General features: G+C 45.4%; 1 protein-coding gene across 1 annotated transcript in view; it reads right to left on the bottom strand.

Moving 5' to 3' along the window:
* ADGRA2 (adhesion G protein-coupled receptor A2) overlaps positions 1-14118 on the bottom strand; it is a 311196-nt gene that overhangs the window by 112428 nt on the left and 184650 nt on the right. The window lies entirely within an intron of this gene.

Genomic DNA, 14118 nt, shown 5'->3' with positions numbered 1-14118 from the left:
AAAAGGAAAGAATAGCATAGAATAGAATCGAAAAAAATAGAATAGAATATTGCTGCCTTCTGAAATTCTAATTTTAAAAGAATAGATTAGCATAGAAAAAAGGAATAAAATAGAAAGGAATACAATATAAAAGAAAAGAATAGCACAGAATAGAAAAAAAAAGAACAAAATAAAATAAAATATAGCCGTGTTTGGAAATTCTAACATTAAAAGAATAGATTAGCATAGAAAAAAAAGGAATAAAATAGAAAGGAATAGACAAGAATATAAAAGAAAAGAACAGCACAGTATAGAAAAAAAATAGAATAAAATATCACCGTCCTTCCAAAATTCACATTGTGAAATTTGAATTACGAATAGAACAGAATAAAACAGAAAGAATATAGCCATCTTCCAAAATTCAAATTTCAAAATTTTAATTTTGAATAGAATAAAATAGAATAGAAAGAATGCAGCCATCTTTTCAAATTCAAATTGTGAAGAGAATAGAATGAAATAAAAAGAATATAGCAGTCTTCTGCAATCTTAATTATGAAAAAAATAAAACAGCATAGAATTGAAAATAATATAGTATAAACAGAATAGAATCAAACAGAATAGAAAAAAAATAGAATAAAATAGAAAGAATATAGCCATCTTCCAAAATTCGAATTTCAAAATTTTAATTTTGAATAGAATAAAATAGAATAGAAAGAATGCAGCCATCTTTTCAAATTCAAATTTTGAAGAGAATAGAATGAAATAAAAAGAATATAGCAGTCTTCTGCAATTTTAATTATGAAAAGAATAAAACAGCATAGAATTGAAAATAATATAGTATAAACAGAATAGAATCAAACAGAATAGAAAAAAATAGAAAGAATATAGCCGTCTTCTGAAAATTGAATTTTGAAAAGAACAGAATAAAATAGAATAGAATAGAAAGGAAATAGATAGAAAATAAATAAAACTGAAAGTAATAGAACAGAAAAGAATATAATAGAAAATAAAAGAACAGAATAGAATAGAATAAGGTAGAAAGAATATAACCGTCTTCCGAAATTTTAATTTTGAATAGACTGGAACCAGCTATTCTTCGCAATGAATTCGGATCGATTTGATAATTTTGATTAAATTCGATTTGTATACTTTGGATCCATTGTGGAAAACGAAACTAATTTTGTTACGAGCGCAGCGAAATGAGGATTTAACGAATCGATCCGAAACAAAACAAAGCTTTCGTTCTGCTTGTGTCTAGTTACTCTACAAACGTGAAATTCGAATGCCTTATGTAAGGTATGAGGGCCACTTTTGCATTCCGTTCGGTGCAGGCCGGGCACTGGGGTTTATTGGACGAGCGACGTGCAGTGACATCATAATTCGATTCTCCCAAAACTTCTAAGCTGGGACTGTGTTGTGCTCATTGGGTAGAGTAATGGCATCAAACCGACATACAGGCAATCCTGAAGAAAGCTTGTATGTGTCACCACAGAGCCACCCATGTCACCGAGTGAAGTGACGCATGGACACCATGGACACCAAAAACGCATGGACACCGTGGACGCATAGACACCAAAGACGCATGACACCATGGATGCATGGACACCAAGGACATACGGACACAAGGACACATGGACACCATGGACATCATGGATGCATGGACACCAAGGACGCTTGGACACCATGGACACATGGACACCAAGGATGCATGGACACCAAGGATGCATGGACACTAAGGACGCATGGACACTAAGGACGCATGGACACCAAGGACGCATAAACACCATGAATGCATGGACACCAAGATGCATGAACACTAAGGACGCATGGACATCATGGATGCATGGACACCAAGGATGCATGGACACCAAGGACGCATAAACACCATGAATGCATGGACACCAAGATGCATGGACACTAAGGACGCATGGACACCAAGGACGCATAAACACCATGAATGCATGGACACCAAGATGCATGAACACTAAGGACGCATGGACATCATGGATGCATGGACACCAAGGATGCATGGACACCAAGGACGCATAAACACCATGAATGCATGGACACCAAGATGCATGGACACTAAGGACGCATGGACATCATGGATGCATGGACACCAAGGATGCATGGACACCAAGGACACATGGATACCAAGGACGCATGGACACCAAGGATGCATGGACACCATGGAAGCATGGACACCATAGATGCAAGGACACATGGACACCATAGATGCATGACACCAAGGACACATGGACACCATAGATGCATGGACACCATGGATGTATGGACACCATGGATGCATGGACACCAAGGACACATGGACACCATGGATGCATGGACACCAAGGACACATGGACACCATGGATGCATGGACACCAAGGACACATGGACACCATGGATGCATGGACACCAAGGACACATGGACACCAAGGACACCATAGATGCATGGACGCATGGACACCATGTACCCAAAGTCATCCTAGTAACACAAGGCCCAGGCATTTCCCAAGCCTGCCCCAATGGTCCTCCAGCTGTATCGGCCCCACAAACCTCCAAATTGTTTACCTCGTTCCTATCAGACCGCGAGGGGGAAGAATGGAGGGGAATCCCTCACCTCCTCCTAACATTGTTGTCTATGGAAATCTGCTGCAGTTGTGTCGGCTGCCTCGTGATATCCACCATTGCTGACTAATAGACCAATGGGGAGGATTCCTCGTAACTCCGCAGGAAAGTCGATTATCTGGTCCTATCTGGGAGTAATAGAAGTCATATGTGCAGCTCTGATGGATGACTACATGGAGGCCAAGGGAGCGATTTCTGTGTCCTGGGGCACAAGATGGACTTTGTATCCACAGAGAAGGTTCAGCAGCTGTCTACCCATCATGGTACTAGTTATAGATCTGCCCCTGGTACTATAGATCTGTCCCCGGTACTATAGATATGCCCTGGTACTGACTATAGATCTGCCCCCGGTACTATAGATCTGCCCCGGTACTATAGATCTGCCCCTGGTACTATAGATCTGCCCCAGTACTGATTATAGATCTGCCCCTGGTACTATAGATCTGCCCCCAGTACTATAGATCTGCCCCGGTACTATAGATCTGCCCCTGGAACTATAGATCTGCCCCAGTACTGATTATAGATCTGCCCCTGGTACTATAGATCTGCCCCCGGTACTATAGATCTGCCCCCGGTACTATAGATCTGTCCCCGGTACTATAGAACTGCCCCCGGTACCATAGATCTGCCCCCGGTACTATAGATCTGCCCCCGGTACTATAGATCTGCCCCGGTACTATAGATCTGCCCCGATACTATAGATCTGCCCCGGTACTATAGATCTGCCCCGGTACTATAGATCTGCCACCGGTACTGATTATAGATCTGTCCCCGGTACTATAGATCTGCCCCCGGTACTATAGATCTGCCCTCGGTACTGATTATAGATCTGCCCCCGGTACTATAGATCTGTCCCCGGTACTATAGATCTGCCCCCGGTACTGATTATAGATCTGCCCCCGGTACTGATTATAGATCTGCCCCCGGTACTGATTATAGATCTGCCCCCGGTACTGATTATAGATCTGCCCCCGGTACTGATTATAGATCTGCCCCCGGTACTGATTATAGATCTGCCCCCGGTACTGATTATAGATCTGCCCCCGGTACTGATTATAGATCTGCCCCCGGTACTGGTTCTGTCTTCCTGAGATAACAATGACCATATATCGGGTATTTGAGGATCAGCTCCCGGAGATCACAGAGCTTGGTATAGGTGGAGCATTGAAATGAGATGGTTCAAATATTTGGGGTCCCTTTTTTCAGGGTCTCCATCAGAGTCTCCCTTGCATCACAGTCCCCCCATACATCAGAGTCCCCCTAATATGAGTCCCTAGCAGTATCAGAGTCCTCCTTACATCAGGCTTCCTATCAGGGAGCCTAACATTATGGCCTCCAACAGTGTCCCACTGGCTTCAGAGTCTACATCAGGGTCCCTATCAGAGTTCCCCCCTTACATCAGGGTCCCTATCAGAGTTCCCCCCTTACATCAGGGTCCCTATCAGAGTTCCCCCCTTACATCAGGGTCCCTATCAGAGTTCCCCCCTTACATCAGGGTCCCTATCATCAGAGTCTCCATCAAACTCCTCCCTTACATCAGGGTCCCTATCAGAGTTCTCCCTACATCAGAGTCCACAGCACTCTCCTCCCTTACATCGGGGTCCCCATCAGAGTTCCCCCCTTACATCAGGGTCCCCATCAGAGTTCCCCCATTACATCAGAGTCCCCCATCAAACTCCTCCCTTACATCAGGGTCCCCATCAGAGTTCCCCCCTTACATCAGAGTTCCCATCAAAGTCCTCCCTTACATCAGGGTCCCTATCAGAGTTCCCCCCTTACATCAGGGTCTCCATCAAAGTCCTCCCTTACATCAGGGTCCCTATCAGAGCCCCACCTATATCAGGGTCACCTGATCAGACTTTGATAGGGACCCTGATGTAAGCGGTGACTGATGTAAGGGGGGGGGGAACTCTGATGTAGACCCTAATGTAGGGGGAGTTCTGACAGGGACTCTGATGTAAGGGCAGCTCTGATGGGGACCGTGATGTAAGGGAGAAGTTTGATGGGGACTCTGATGTAGAGGGAGGACTTTTATGGGGACCCTAATGTAGGGAGAGTTCTGACAGGGACCCTGATGTAAGGAGGAACTCTGATAGGGACCCTGATGTAAGGAGGAACTCTGATAGGGACCCTGATGTAAGGAGGAACTCTGATAGGGACCCTGATGTAAGGAGGAACTCTGATAGGGACCCTGATGTAAGGAGGAACTCTGATAGGGACCCTGGTGTAAGGAAGGACTTTGATGGGGACCCTGATGTAAGAGAGGAGTTTGATATGGACTCTGATTTAAAGGGGAGCTCTGCTAGGGATCCTGATGTAAGGGGTACACTGATGGGGACCCTGATGTAGGGGGGTACACTGTTAGAGACTCTGATATAAGGGGTGCTCCAATGGGGACTCATAAGGCAGACGCTGATTCAAGGGGAGGAATTTGTTACTTTTTCCCTTTTGTTCCGGATCCCATCGCACTCATAAAGCCGATCCTTCCCAGCCCAGCAATGTTTGTAAATTACACAAAGTGGCCCTCACAGTGAAAAGTTTGGGGTCCCCTGATCTAGGCCATAGTTGAGGCGTCTCTTTGCTCGCCCCCCCTTGAGGCATCTCTTTGCTCGCCCCCCCCCCTTGAGGCGTCTCTTTGCTCGCCCCCCCCCCCCCTTGAGGCGTCTTTTTGCTCGTCCCCCCTTGAGGCGTCTCTTTGCTCGCCCCCCCCCCTTGAGGCATCTCTTTGCTCCCCCCCCCCTTGAGGCATCTCTTTGCTCCCCCCCCCCTTGAGGCATCTCTTTGCTCCCCCCCCCCTTGAGGCATCTCTTTGCTCCCCCCCCCCCTTGAGGCATCTCTTAGCTTGCCCCCCCTCCCCCCAATGTAACTTGCATTAGGCGGTTTATACTTCATGTACTGCTCACAGGAAGGGCCAACACCAGAAATCTGCGATCTGGGAGTGGAGACCCCCATAGGAGCTCACAAACAGTCCAGGGCTTCATCCGCTGCGTCTGAGCCCCTCCAATAAATGCCTCCATTGTGCGTCTGTTGGGAATGTCCCCCGCAGGCATGACAGGGGTCACGGAACATTAACACGGAGGGAACCTCTGGAACCTTTCCTATACAGATGCAGCTCTGACATTCCTGCCCGGCTGACGGAACCTTAGAGATCGTCTCCGAGGATTTATTTCGGGTTTTTTTCTCTCTGGATGGAAATGAAGGACTTTGTGAAAGAAGAACTTTTCCCTGCGTTGTGAAAGTCTGCGGCTTTGTAAATTGTCCCGGTTAACAAACAAGCTGAGGAACGAGATCCGAACCAAACAGGCGACGCACAATAAAGTCTCCACCCAACTGGTAGAGAAGAGGAAACAAAAGTCCAACGCCTGCCCAACCTTTCAGCTGAATTCATCACTGGGGTATTAAATGGGCGCGTGCGGCTCCTTTCATTCCGAATCGAAATTCGGACAAATGTTTCGTTATTCGGATGTATCCGAATTCACAAGGGACAATAGTTACGAATTTAAACGAATCCAAAATAACAAAACGAAATTTTGGACAAAATTCAAATTAGAATCGAAGTCAAAAACAAAATCGAATTTAAAAACAAGAATAGAATAAAATAGAATAGAAAATAAAGGCATATATTTAGAATACAAAATAATAGGATAAAAAAGGAATAGAGTAGAACAGAATTGCAAAATAAAAGAATGGATAAAATAGAATATAAAATAAAGGAATAGATTAGAACAGAATAGAACAGAATAGAAAATAGAGTAGAATAGAATAGCAAAATAAAAGAATGGATAAAATAGAATAGAACAAAAGGAATAGAAGAGAAGAGATTACGACAGAATAGAATAGAAAGGAAAATACTAGAATAAACTATAATATAAAAGAACAGAACAGCAAAATAAAAGAATATAATAAAATAGAGTAAAACAAAACAGAAAAGAATAGAATAGAAAGGAATAGAATAGAAAAAAACAATAGAATAAAATAGAAAATATAATCATCTTCTGAAATTTGAATTGAAAAATAGAAAATTGTTAATTTGAATAGAATAGATTAGGATAGAAAAGAATAGAATAGAAAATAAAAGACTAGAACAGAACAGAAAAAAACAATAGAATAGAATAAAATATAATCTAGCCATCTTCCGAAATTCAGTTTTGAATAGAATACATTCTAATTCGAATATAATAGATTAGAATAGGATAGAAAAGAATAGAAAATAAAAGAATAGACTAGAATAGAAAAAAAACAATAGAAAAGAATAGAATAGAATAGAAAGCTAGTTTTTCTCCTAATGAAGCCAATCATGGCAAAAATGTCCAGGCCGCTATCTCAAGCTGTCTGGGAAGAGATCCAAATGGAACAAGTTTCGCCATGATTGGCTTCATCAGGAGAAAAACTGACCGTCCCACTTAAACGTCCCAATCCATTCCAGACTGTGTGCACCCCCCCCCCCCAGTCAGGGGAATACCCCCATAAGGGGAGGACAGATGGTTTTGAGGTTCCCGTATGTGTGAAAACAATTGGACCCAGGGTGGTATCCCGTGAATCCAAAGGACCAAAAAATATTTCTTTATATAGACACACGAGGGCGCCGTGACACTATATGCCATTGGGGAGGGAGGGGTATATATGCAGCTCCTCCGGCAGCCATCTTGCCAGAGCCACGAGGACACCTTTGTATATGTAGCACCCTCCTAGTTTAGCTAGGGGGAGCTAGACTCCAATGGTTAGAGTTTGAGTAGCAGCCTAGGTGTAATAGCCAGAGAGGGGCCAAATTGTGGTCAGGAGAGACTGAGACTGAGGAAGGCTCTAGAGACAGTGGGTGGATATAAGCAGCAGCTGGCTGCACTCTTGAGGGATCCTAGCCAATCCCTAATAAGAGGTTGGCAAGAGGCTGGACACCCTTAAAAATGTTAGGGCCTACTCATTGGCAGGAGTGTGGAGTGTTGGAAGGGAGAGTTCGCGTGGAAGATGTGAGGCTGGAGGAAGGAGGCTGCGAGGAGACCCTGCAGGCCTGGACCAGGAGAGGAGGAAAGCTTGGAACTCACTGTTCCCCTGAGAGAGGACCACCTGTACGGCAGGGAAGGAGCAGCCCAGCTGATAGGCTGGACCAGGAGACGAGGAAAGCTTAGAACTCACTGGTCCCCTGAGGGAGGACCACCTGTATGGCAGGGAAGGAGCAGCCCAGCTGATAGGCTGGACCAGGAAAGGAGGAAAGCTTGGAACTCACTGGTCCCCTGAGAGAGGACCACCTGTATGGCAGGGAAGGAGCAGCCCAGCTGATAGGCCTGGTAGCAGCAGCCAATGCGCAAGCGGTACAGGAGAGGATCTGAGTGGTACAACTACACCCCCTGGGTGGATAGAGGAAGGAAAACCAGATTAGCACCCTACATGTTCACCTACTTAAAGGGGCAGGAACTGGATCCCCTGCTCAGGGAAAGCTCCAGATTGTTGGGTGAAGAGGTGAAGTCCATCTATGGTGGCACATCAAGGAGATGCCGGCTAACTCTCCATCAGAGACTGTGCTGCAGAGAAGCTTGGGAACAGTTCCAGGATATTTTTCCTCAGTTGTCGGTTCCCTTGTCCATCCTACACCCCCCGTTACCCCATCCCAGTTCTAAATCCCCTTAATAAACCTCAAATACAAAGTTCAAGGACTGATTTCTGACTTCGGGTGCAAGTTTGTGTGGAGAATGCAGATTGCCTGGCTGTGCAGGACTGTAGGTGGACCCAAATCCTTACCACCCCCAAGAGGGTAACGCTACATATAGTTGAGGCACTTTGACATATCTAACGATGCCATCGCCTCACGTATGATTGCATGCTCGATCGATTCGGAGCCCTTCTTCTTTGAAGAGATCCAAAAGGAACCCATTTTGTCGAATACTTCCATGTGTTTGTCCGTGGTTTTAATGGCACTCATTGAATAAAATATTAATAGTAATTCGTCGTTTATTGATTGACACCCTGAAAATCCCGGTTTCTGGTTGAAGTGCATCCAGTTGTTCAGCGAAAAAAAGTATAAAAAACGTGAAATAAAAGGATACCATTCTGGCACGTTGCTCCCCCCCCAGAGGCGCCATTTTGTCGAATATTTCACTGTTTGTCCATGGTTTTAATGGGACTCGTTTGAAAAAAAAATATTGTATATTTTAATAATTCGTCATTTATTGATTGGCACCCTGAAAACCATGTCTTCTGGTTGAAGTGCATCTAGTTGTTCAGCAAAAGAAAAGTATCAAAAACGTGAAATAAAAGGATACCATCTTTGGCACATTCCTTGTCCCCGAGAGGCGCCATTTTGTCGAATATTTTGCTGTGTTTGTCCATGATACATCCATTTCATCAACTGCTTTGACCACAGTGAGAGAACAGCGGGATGTGCAGATGTGAGCGAGGAAAAGAAAAGCTCGTCCAGAAGCCCCTCTCCCAAGGCCCACATTAATGTGTCTCATGTATCCAGATCTATGGAGGGGCCGCTGTGCCGAGGCTTTGAATCTTGTTGTTCGATGTCGTCCTCAGGAGGGACCAAGCCTCGCTCGGCAATATGAAACAAGAACCCCTCTTCATTGGATTGACATTACATCGGTCGGAATCTGGGGGGCGCGCACCGCTGAGCGCTCTTTGTGATGAAACAAAATGGCGCCTCTCGGAAGGGGGGGGGGGGAGCAATGTGCCAAGATGGTATCCTTTTATTTCACGTTTTTGATACTTTTTTTTTTTGCTGAACAATTGGATGCACTTCAACCAGAAGCCGGGATTTTCAGGGTGCCAATCAATAAATGATGAATTCCTAAAATCTCCTAGATTGTAAGCTCCCAGGATCAGGGCCCTCCTATCCCTCTTGTATTGAACTGTATTGTTGCTGTATTGTCTCCCGTTATATTGTACAGCGCTGAGCAAACTGTTGGCGCCATAAATCCTGTATAATAATAATAATGGTTTAATGGCACTCATTGTTTAAATAAAATATTGTATATTTTAATAATTCATTATTTATTGATTGGCACCCTGAAAATCCCGGCTTCTGGTTGAAGTGCATCCAGTTGTTCAGCGAATAAAAAGTAGCAAAAACGTGAAATAAGAGGATACCATCTTGGCACGTTGCTTGTCCCCGAGAGGCGCCATTTTGTCGAATATTTTGCTGTTTTAATGGGACTCATTGTTTGAATAAAGTATTAATAGTAATTCGTCATTTATTGATTGGCACCCTGAAAATCCCAGCTTCTGGTTGAAGCACATCCAGTTGTTTATCAAACAAAAAGTATCAAAAACGTGAAATAAAAGGATACCATCTTGGCACGTTGCTTGTCCCCGAGAGGCGCCATTTTGTCGAATATTTCGCTGTGTTTGTCCATGGTTTTAATGGGACTCATTGTTTGAATAAAATATTGTATATTTTAGGAATTCATCATTTATTGATTGGCACCCTGAAAATCCCAGCTTATAGTTGAAGTGCATCCAGTTGTTCAGCGGAAAAAAAAAAGTATAAAAAAATATTGTATATTTTAATAATTCGTCATTTATTGATTGGCACCCTGAAAATTCCAGCTTCTGGTTGAAAACGCATCCAGTTGTTCAGCGAAAAAAAAAGTAGCAAAAACTTGAAACAAAAGGATACCATCTTAGCACATTGCTTGTCCCCAAAAGGCGCCATTTTGTCGAATATTTCGCTGTGTTTGTCCATGATTTTAATGGGACTCATTGTTTGAAAAAAAAATATTGCATATTTTAGGAATTCGTCATTTATTGATTGGCTCCCTGAAAATCCCGGCTTCTGGTTGAAGTGCATCCAATTGTTCAGCAAAAAAAGTATCAAAAACGTGAAATAAGAGGATACCATTGTGGCACGTTGCTTGTCCCCGAGAGGCGCCATTTTGTCGAATATTTTGCTGTGTTTGTCCGTGGTTTTAATGGCACTCGTTGTTTGAATAAAATATTGTATATTTTAATAATTCGTTATTTATTGATTGGCACCCTGAAAATCCCGGCTTCTATTGAAGTGCATCCAGTTGTTCAAAGTAAAAAAAAGTATCGGAAATGTGAAACAAAAGGATGCCATCGTGGCACGTTGCTCCTCCGAGAGGCGCCATTTTGTTGAATATTTCGCTGTGTTTGTCCGTGGTTTTGATGGCACTCGTTGTTTGAAAAAAAATATTGTATATTTTAGGAATTCATCATTTATTGATTGGCACCCTGAAAATCCAGACTTCTGGTTGAGGTGCATTCAGTTGTTCAGCGGAAAAAAAAAATAGCAAAAACGTGAAATAAGAGGATACCATCTTGGCACGTTGCTCCCCCCCCTCCCGAGAGGCGCCATTTTGTTTCATCACAAAGAGCGCTCAGCGGTGCGCGCGCCCCAGATTCCGACCGATGTAATGTCAACCCAATCACGAAGGGTTCTTGTTTCATATTGCCGAGCGAGGCTTGGTCCCTCCCGAGGACGACATCGAACAACAAGACTCAAAGCCTCGGCACAGCGGCCCCTCCATAGATATGGATCCATGAGACACATTAATGTGGGCCTTGGGAGAGGGGCTTCTGGACGAGCTTTTCTTTTCCTCGCTCACATCTGCACATCCCGCTGTTCTCTCACTGTGGTCAAAGCAGTTGATGAAATGGATGTATCTGGCAGGAGCGCCGCGCTCGCCTTCCAACAAAAACAGAATATTCAGGAAGACGGAGAAACGAGAGATAGGCTTGAGCCGTCCAACGCTCCGGCGAGCTCGCGCCCCCCCCCCCCCCCGCATATTTCAGCCTCGCTGCTTTTAGCTCATTTTTAGCTCATGGCGTAGGATATGATTTGGGGCGCCAGACATTTCCCACAATGTGTCGCATCAGCACTTTTTTTTTTTTAATTTCCAGGGACCGCGTTCCGAGGCATCTCTCTGTGTGGTTGTATCAGAACATTGCTGACGCTGGATGGCATGGACTCCCGATCCCTACAGGCTTCCAGGCCGGTATGGAATTCATTAAAATGTCTTGATAAATATTTGGAACTAAAGCCGCGTCTGGATTAAAGATAGTAAAGAGGCGCAAAGTGCAGCAGCCAATCAGAAAGGGCCCTTCAACCACCCCGCCAACATATACAGAAACAGGGATTTGTCAGCAGTACCACTCATAGCATAGAAAGGTCAGACAACCGGCATTGCCGGAATTATGGAAAAAATCCGAGACTTGTGTCCCCGCCCTCCCCAAACACTTACCTGACTCTTCCACCAATCCAGCGCTGTCCCAGCTGCAGCCTCGCTCTCCTCTCTTTCTGGTCTCACAGGATACACTGAGAGCAACAGCAGCCATTGGTTCCTGCTGCTGCCAGTCAAATCCTGTGAGGGGGAGCGGGGGCCATGGCTGAGCTGCGCTGTCTTACGTGCGTGGTGTGTATGTACAGGTATGATGTGAGGCTGGGACAGGTGAGTCGGTGTGTATGTACAGGTATGATGTGAGGCTGGGACAGGTGAGTCGGTGTGTATGTACAGGTATGATGTATGATGCTGGGACAAGTGAGTCGGTGTGTATGTACAGGTATGATGTGTGAGGCTGGGACAGGTGAGTCGGTGTGTATGTACAGGTATGATGCGTGAGGCTGGGACAGGTGAGTCGGTGTGTATGTACAGGTATGATGCGTGGGGCTGGGACAGGTGAGTCGGTGTGTATGTACAGGTATGATGCGTGAGGATGGGACAGGTGAGTCGGTGTGTATGTACAGGTATGATGTGTGAGGCTGGGACAGGTGAGTCGGTGTGTATGTACAGGTATGATGTGTGAGGCTTGGACAGGTGAGTCGGTGTGTATGTACAGGTATTGATGTGTGAGGCTGGGACAGGTGAGTCGGTGTGTATGTACAGGTATGATGTATGATGCTGGGACAGGTGAGTCGGTGTGTATGTACAGGTATGATGTGTGAGGCTGGGACAGGTGAGTCGGTGTGTATGTACAGGTATGATGCGTGGGGCTGGGACAGGTGAGTCGGTGTGTATGTACAGGTATGATGTGTGAGGCTGGGACAGGTGAGTCGGTGTGTATGTACAGGTATGATGCGTGGGGCTGGGACAGGTGAGTCGGTGTGTATGTACAGGTATGATGTGTGAGGCTGGGACAGGTGAGTCGGTGTGTATGTACAGGTATGATGTGTGAGGGTGGGACAGGTGAGTCGGTGTGTATGTACAGGTATGATGTGTGAGGCTGGGACAGGTGAGTCGGTGTGTATGTACAGGTATGATGTGTGAGGCTGGGACAGGTGAGTCGAAGTGTATGTACAGGTATGATGTGTGAGGATGGGACAGGTGAGTCGAAGTGTATGTACAGGTATGATGTGTGAGGATGGGACAGGTGAGTCGGTGTGTATGTACAGGTATGATGTGTGAGGCTTGGACAGGTGAGTATGTACAGGTATGATGTGTGAGGCTTGGACAGGTGAGTCGGTGTGTATGTACAGGTATGATGTGTGAGGCTGGGACAGGTGAGTCGATGTGTATGTACAGGTATGATGTGTGGGGCTGGGACAGGTGAGTCGATGTGTATGTACAGGTATGATGTGTGAGGCTGGGACAGGTGAGTCGAAGTGTATGTACAGGTATGATGTGTGAGGCTTGGACAGGTGAGTATGTACAGGTATGATGTGTGAGGCTGGGACAGGTGAGTCGATGTGTATGTACAGGTATGATGTGTGGGGCTGGGACAGGTGAGTCGATGTGTATGTACAGGTATGATGTGTGAGGCTGGGACAGGTGAGTCGAAGTGTATGTACAGGTATGATGTGTGAGGCTGGGACAGGTGAGTCGAAGTGTATGTACAGGTGTGATGCGTGGGGCTGGGACAGGTGAGTCGGTGTGTATGTACAGGTATGATGTGTGGGGCTGGGACAGGTGAGTCGATGTGTATGTACAGGTATGATGTGTGGGGCTGGGACAGGTGAGTCGATGTGTATGTACAGGTGTGATGCGTGGGGCTGGGACAGGTGAGTCGGTGTGTATGTACAGGTATGATGTGTGGGGCTGGGACAGGTGAGTCGGTGTGTATGTACAGGTATGATGTGTGAGGCTGGGACAGGTGAGTCGGTGTGTATGTACAGGTATGATGTGTGAGGCTGGGACAGGTGAGTCAATGTGTATGTACAGGTATGATGTGTGAGGCTGGGACAGGTGAGTCGATGTGCGGTGCTGAAAGGACAGCTCCTCATACCTGGCAGAGAACGGGGCTGATTCCTCCATAACCTGTCGTATGTCAGGTGGATCTCATAATGCAATCATTCTGCATCCATTGGACTGCATCAAATAGCAACAACAGGCCCCGTTCACATCCGCTGCTCCCACATTGCATTTTTTGTGCTCTTTTTGTGTGTTTTTTTAAAGTGGTTTTGGATATAAATGGGCCTCTTCCACTCCAAAAACATGCCATAAAAGGTCATGTGCCAAATTTTGGCACTGAGCCAAGAACATTTTGCGACGCTCATTTTTGTGTATTTTTTGTCACGTGGAACATGTGTGACAACTCTGGTATGGTATAGGAGGGTCT

This window comes from Staurois parvus, unplaced genomic scaffold (genome assembly GCF_062004578.1).
Source record: "Staurois parvus isolate SC_StPar_1 unplaced genomic scaffold, SC_StPar_1.0 ptg002751l, whole genome shotgun sequence".
Classification (NCBI taxonomy): Eukaryota; Metazoa; Chordata; class Amphibia; order Anura; family Ranidae; genus Staurois; species Staurois parvus.
This window is presented reverse-complemented; position numbering and strand designations above follow the sequence as displayed.